At 41.1% G+C, this 7,405-nt stretch overlaps 1 protein-coding gene across 11 annotated transcripts in view; it reads left to right on the forward strand.

The window, feature by feature from the left end:
- Positions 1 to 7,405, forward strand: part of LOC108746873 (serine/threonine-protein kinase tousled-like 2) — a 66,687-nt gene that overhangs the window by 28,498 nt on the left and 30,784 nt on the right. The window contains exon 1 of one of the 11 annotated variants that reach the window (XM_018483930.1): positions 6,924 to 6,943. The exons of the other annotated variants lie outside the window; for them this stretch is intronic. The gene's annotated coding sequence lies outside the window, so the exon portion shown is untranslated. Of the gene's footprint in view, positions 1 to 6,923; positions 6,944 to 7,405 lie in introns of those variants that run through there. 11 annotated transcript variants of the gene reach the window in all.

The following is a 7,405-nucleotide window of genomic DNA, read 5'->3' on the forward strand; positions in this document are numbered from 1 at the left end:
TTGCACCGGGAGCCTTGGCTAATTAAGCCTGATTAGCGATTTCCTGCCCCACTCCTAATCATTGCCCCAGTTTTGTATCAGACTGCCGTTAATGTCGCACGTGTTTCAACGATACCCGGTGTTTTTCTAAAATACTGGTAATTTTACAGTGCGATTAACACTTCGGACTCGTCGTTACATTTGTTACTTTAAGGAAATTGCACGACGTTAAGTTGTTGGCGTTAAGTTTATTAGTTTTGTAGAGCGCGAAACTTTATGGATTATTAGAATAACGTTGAATAAATATATACAGTTTTCTCTTAAAGACTCTTTTCGAGACACTTTAAATCCGTCGTGAAGGAATCTACGAATACCTCGATTTAGCAGTTGTTTAGCGGTAAGCTAAAAGCGGGGGAGGGACGCGGTTCGCGATCGATTAATCACAGAAACACGCCTGGGGAAGGTATCGAAAACATACTTTTCACGGGCCGCTTGGCATCCTCGTGCGGATACGCGGAAATCGAATGAACACCTCGATAGCCCGCTTCCGGGGGTCGCCTACAGATGCCCCGATTCTTTCCGCTCGCTGCGCACTTCGCCTCGTAGGTCGGAATCGACTCGATGGGGACCGCGCGCGGATTCTTCTTCCCTTTCTTCGTCTCTCCATCGCGCGCTCGCATCTCTCTCTCTCTCTCCCCCTCCCCCTGCCTCTCACACTCTCCTCTCTTGCATCGCTTTCAACTTCTCTCCTCGTGCTCCTCCCCCTCGATCGTCGCGCTTGCAACGCTCGGCCGCCTGGCTCGGTAGCGAACTCGTGCGAATTCGGCCTAATCGGGCCGTCTCGTCTGTCGGGCGAGAACGCACGAGCGCCACGCGCGATGCCGCAAGCTCTCCTTAGCCGTGGGCGTGATTGGCCGACTGAACAATGAAGCGGGCGGTGGGGCAAAACACACACACACACACACATATACGGCTCGAGAATCGGCAAAAGGGAACGGGGGAGATCCTCCGCGAGTGGAAGGCCCTCTCCCCCTCCCCCTTCTCTCTCTCTCTCTCTCTCTCTCTCTCTCTCTCTCTGTGTATGAAATTCATTGCGGATAATATATGCGCCGTTACCGCGTATTAATCTGTTTATCCGGTATGGAGTTTTGGCACGCGGTGCGAAATACATTCAACGCAAGACGAAAAAGGCTCGATCGCATACGCTAAGCGGACGTTCTTCAGTTTCTTCCGTTAAACACTACAACATTGTTCCTTCTATTGTATTGTTTTACAGAACGTAACGTTAATCTCGTTTTGGGAACGATACCGATAAAAAAAGCGTATTTAATATTGTACTATTGTTTACATTCTTTTTTTTTTCCGGAGGGAAAAATCTCACCTGAAAAACATGAAAATTCTATCATTCTTGAGGAGAATGAGATCTCACTCTGTTGGAATGAGATCCAATCCGAGGAATTTAGAGACAATGATTCGTACTTTCCGATGGATTCCCTATAGAGAGAGGAATTTGGATAAAGAAATTTACTAGAAAGAAGATGAGTCAGCGGTACGCTTTTTGTATTTGCATATGCTATTGTATTCCTGATGCGCTTGGTACTCCATGATGTAATCGTGGTGTTGTAAATACTGTAGTTCTGGCTTACGGTTGGCAACGCTGGTGCGAACGAATTTGCGGATCGTTCCTCGCGAACCTCGTCCTTCTGCTCTCTCTCTCTCTCTCTCTCTCTCGCTCTCGCTCACTTACATTCGCGTTGTAGTCCTGCGAGAACACACGAATGCTGCCGAGTTCCTCCGATTACGGGACGCGGTTGACCGAGGAGGGTGAAGGGCACTGTCCTGATGCTACACCCCTGGTAGGGTGACCTCCGTTTGTTCTCCGTTCCGCGCTTCGGAAGAAACTCGATAGCCGAGACAACTCTCGGTGGCTCTCGCTTTTCGAGATCGCGAAGACGAACGCGAGATCCGAAACAGTACTCGCGAATATCGACGGTGTAACAATAGCTTTTGAGATCTGATCTTGCGCAGGATTTTTCATTTCAATGATAAAACTAACTCGCATTGCTTTCAAATAGAATAGCTGTTATTTTAGGAAATACTATATTTTCGACTGAAGGCATTAAAAAAAAAATCTCTTATATATCACTAATCACTACGAGAAGTCGATTCATGTTTGTTGATAACTTATCTGTAAACTATATATGATTGTTCTCTAATTAATGAAAATTTACCGAAATAGAGAGATTATCGACAAACACTCGTTAAGTATTATTTCAAGTAATGCGAATATATCTATTATTGTCTTGTAATCGACAGTCCTTTGGATGACTAGATATTCCTTCCCGAAGGATTCTCGCTTTCTTCGAAATGTATATCCCACGAAGGCGCTGCGTGACCTACAGTCTTGTAGGCGAGGGAGATTCATGAACGCAGGCAGGCAGGCAGGCAGGTAGGAAGGTAGGCAAGCAAGCAGGCAAAGCAAGCAAGCAAGCAAGTCTGCATGTCCCCCGTATTGATCCTTTCGATAGTAAGTGGGCACTACGCGCATTGTATGGAAGGTTTCTACATACCTACCTACCAACCTTGGGAACGCCGAATACACATGTAAGCATCATAGAAGAGAAGCTCCCGGAGTCTTCTTCCCGAGAAATCTCTCTTCTCCATCGTGAGCACGCGGTTAGTGTTTTTCCAGCCTTCCCGATGATCGTTACGGCGGCCCCATCGGGTTCTCGGAACTTCGAAACTGGTATCGTTGCCTCTCTCACGAACCTTTTTTACGAATCGCCGCGCATCCTTCCGCGCAACGCGCCTTCTCGTGTCTACCGAGTGTCTCGACAGAAATTTCGGGTTCTTGACTGAGGTACTTTCGTTAATGCGCAGTTGAAAACTTTCCGTTTGCAAGCCGGATCGACGTCACGGACGTCGTGAATAATGCCACTGGGCAAGTAATCGTTTTTAATTGTAGACAGTTTTTTCTAATGATTTGATTTAAGAGCCGTCGTATTTGAATGAAATTTGTATTCATATCGAATAGAGCTGTCGATTTTATTTTCACTCAGAAATACAGACGTGATATAACATTCGTTAACTTTTCTTCCGTTTAGAGTTATTATATCTTAATTACAAGGAAAAAGTACATATGCATGTCTTTTAAAAAAACATGATTAGGGGATGAAAGGAGAGAATATAATTTTTTTTCATGCGTTAAATGTAGATATGTATTTGATAAAATATAATTTTTTTATTGACAATTCTTATTAATATAATTTTATAAATTAATAATTTTTACGATCTCCAAAAGAGCACATACACTTTTAAAAGTACGGCTAATAACTCTACCGTTATGTTTCGAATTTGTAGGGTTCCGTGTTAAAGTTTCGGCAAATCGTTCGCAGGATTGCCACAAAACTAGAAATCAGGAAAGTCAGGGAATTTTGCAAAATTTTCTATAAAATTCTTTGCTCTAAAGAAGTTTAATGTATGTACATCACAACCAAACAGTTTTTCAAATTAATTATCAACTTAATAATTAACAATGCAAGCAGAGAGTGTTAGCAACATTAATAGTAATCCAGAACCCAACTCTGTAACTCTTTTTACGACTGTAACGCTACAGTTAGTTAAGAATTACGGAATAAGCCTCTATATTACTACATTTAATTGATCTTCCAACAAAATATTTAATCAAATCAGGACGAAAGCACAAAAAAACTGCAAAATATTATTGAAAATCAGGGAAAATGATGAAATTTTGTCGGAAAATTATGGAAAAGTTATCGAATGTTAGAATGAGGGAGGAATTGGTGACAACCCTGATTCGGGAATAGAGAGCCGCGTGCACAAGTCGTACGCACAAGTGATCCATAGGCGCGGCAATGTCGACAGACGTATTCTAGGAGCCGCATATTAAGGTCCACAGACTATGGGCTTCCCGTAGCTGTCGGAGGATTAATCGGCTAGGAATCCATGGAATGGAGAGCGAGGCGACGGCCAATGGGCGGTCGACGACGAGGCGAAACGGACGGTGCACTCGAGAGATGTGCACCATACGATGCAACGCGGTAACGGGAGACGCCCTGAGCCCGCAATCTGCATTACCGTCTGCTTTTACCGCCACATTGAACTTCTTTCGCCGACTGCTGATATATCGACGCCTGAGTAGCGAAGAAGGCAGAGACAGGGAAAATACTTGTCGTCCTCTCTCGCTCCGTCCCGTTCTCACTCTCACGGTGATTTCTCTCTTTCGCTCGCTCCCGTCCCGTTTGCGCTTCCGTCTCTGCACCGTCAACGGTACGATAGATAGGCATGCTTATCGAAATATCGATACTGGCTGACTCTTCGATATCAAGTATCTCGGCGGTACTAGGGTAACACTTTATGCCGTTGTCGATTCATAGAACGAATGTGCTTTTTCAGGTGCTTATACCGAGAATCGCTTTGCGTCCTCGAATAGATAACGCGCCTGTACAACTTATCGTCAACGACATCTTAAAGACAATTTATATGCGACTTTTTAATGTCCCCGTCACGTTGGAAATAAAAATCCGAATGAATCGGGGGGAGCGTTCTGATAAATTTTTGATTGAAAAATTATTGATTGTAAAAGGAAGTATTGCTGAGATGAAAGAAGCGTGTTATTAAATAATTAATTTGAATAATTGATGAGTTTGAAACGCGTATTGAGTAGATAAATCTTCAATTTGTGGTCGTGCGAGGAAAATGACGCGGAGAAAAGACGCATTTGCATACGCGAGGTAGCTGGGACTATTCAAGCACGGATCTCGTGCGTACTTCGTGACACGAAGGGAGCAAAGGTTTACCGCACGAAACCTGGCGTTCCTTTACCGACAGCCAATTTAACACGGACAAAACTCGCTTAAACTTTAAGTTGTCGCCGCGTCTTCATCTTCGTTCCTTTTTTACGCGTTCCATAAAAGGCAAGCACATGGTTCACAGTCTCGTTTCCCGTATGGAACCTGTGGCGTTTAACTTCACGAAAAATCTCGAACGCAAATGATTCCGATCAAACTCGACGAAGACGACTACCTAATCGGTGCGATTGCGAAATTTATAACCTATAAATTTATAACCTAATTTATAATCTATATCATTATCTCTTTAAGTTTCAGCTCTTTTTTTTTGCAAGTTTTCTCCCCTCCCCCCATTCTGCTTCATTCTGCGTATAAAGTTGCATTCAAAATATGTTTTTCTTCTGCTATTCAGTTTTAAATTCTCGGATGTAATGTCTACTGCACAATGGACGCGATGGACGATAAGCGACGAGCGATGTCCAAGAAGAGCTCTGCTTTGCATCGTCACGTGAGAAAAAGCTGAGCTTTCATTGGATATCGCTCGTTGCTCATCGCGTCCAATGTACAGTAAACATAAGGCTAGTATCAGACTATGCATTAGAAAGAGATATTGAGATTGAAGATTAAAAGATTAAAATTTTACCAACAAAAGGAACTAAAGTTTCTTTATTGGTCAAATTTCAATCTTCAATATGTATTTGTGATTCCGGTCGAACGCAGATTGTGAGTTGGTTTCTAGGTACTGCAATATAAGAATTCACTGCATATAGAAAAAAGTCATCGCGTCTAAATTTTTTTTGAGATATAACACAAAATTAATTGTATCTAATAGATGGAATACTGTAGGTTTTATTTAACAAATTAATCAGAGTTTGGTGAAAGTTATTCTGCAAGTTATTCTGCGCAAGAACAATCGAATAGAAGGAAAAATAGGATAGCACAAAGATTCTCTGGACTCGCCAACTTGCGATGCTGAAGCTCAATCTAATCGAGGACAGGCGATAGAAAGAGATTTGGGAAAGTAAGAATCGACCAAATAAATCCACTTGGTTCAAATATCGCTCTCTTACTTACAAAAGTAGCACAAACTTTACAAATTAAGCTCCTCAGAAAAGAGGAAAAGTTATTTTTCAGTTTGATAGAAAATTATTGACTAATCAAAAATATCGATAAAAAGATTATTCTTAACATAATAAAATATCATTTTTGCTATTTTTATTTCACTCTTTAAAAAATAATCTTTTATGAATTGTAACGATCTTTTTTAGGAAATTAAGTTATTCCAATGTATGATAATTAATATTTTCTTAACTCATTCATGGTAATATTTCGAAAATTATGTTTTTTAATTGTGTCACTTTTAAAGTAAGGGAACGATATGTTTCATAATTAATCGCTCGAAAAGTATTAATTGATCGCTACAGTTATTTTGAGTCGCATTTAGCGTACATTTTCTGACAAGAGACGTCAATATTTTAAAACTTGCATGATGTCCGATAAACATCCTAATTCCGGACGATCGAGAAGCCATTTAATATTTCGTGAATCTTCGACAGTAATAGCGAACTATGGTGATTTTAGCACACGATATTTTATAATGCAATAAGTATAGATTCAGTAAAGATAATTGCGTACCAAAACGAAGAACCGTTATTTTAGACGAAAGTATTTTTATTGAAGGTGTTAATTACCTGAATGATTTACTCTCCTTTTTTTTCGCCTATAAGATTGAATCAGCTCGTTAAAACCGGTCATTGATCGCGCTGACCGCACTAGATTCGTTGCGTCCATTCATCATTTTCTCGTTCGTCTTAAGTCGTTTGAAAAGAGCGAACGAATAACGGCGACAACTATACACGACAGCCATCCCTGTCGTTAAACTCAACCGACATTTTTGTGTCCTGACCATTTACACGTATCTACAAACGCTATAATCGTTTCGTGTCGGGAGACGTCGTTTATATAATTTCATCGAAACGAACAGCAAGCAAGGACGATGGTTTAGATCCGTCACTTCCGCCGTACATTCGCAGTATAGCAGAACGTTAACTGATAAGATATCTTCTAACGCTATTGCTGCTAGTCATACCACTTGCAATTTTAGTTGTTGTTATGTGCCACTTTGTTAGTCATCCTTTTTCAACACGCTACACGTATGTAAAAAAAAAGATTATACGTTGTAAGAAATTACATAGTATAAGTACACAAGGTAGAGAGAGAGAGAGAGAGAGAGAGAGGAGAGAACGGTTACTGGTATAATCATTATATTATCTCTCATAAATGCATCCTGCATCATTTCTGTCGTCGCTTTATCTTAATTCTAAATATATATACGTTACATTTTCGTATCCTCGGACTCACTTTCTCGTTCTCCTTTTCGTATCGTCACTTGAATAGTTTTGGTGAAATATTCGACGAATTCTTTTTCCAGCGGAATATAAGAGAATTCTCAAAAATGTCAGGGCTTGAAGACTACACACATGATTCCGCAAGATTCATGTATACAATTCAAAGACATAGAATATGGACTTTGTCATCCATATCTAAGTAGTATGTCAAACGTAGTCGACAAAAATGAGAGCGAGAGCGAGAGAGAGAGAGAGAGAGAGAGAGAG

This window comes from Trachymyrmex septentrionalis, unplaced genomic scaffold (genome assembly GCF_001594115.1).
Source record: "Trachymyrmex septentrionalis isolate Tsep2-gDNA-1 unplaced genomic scaffold, Tsep1.0 scaffold19, whole genome shotgun sequence".
Taxonomy (NCBI): domain Eukaryota; kingdom Metazoa; phylum Arthropoda; class Insecta; order Hymenoptera; family Formicidae; genus Trachymyrmex; species Trachymyrmex septentrionalis.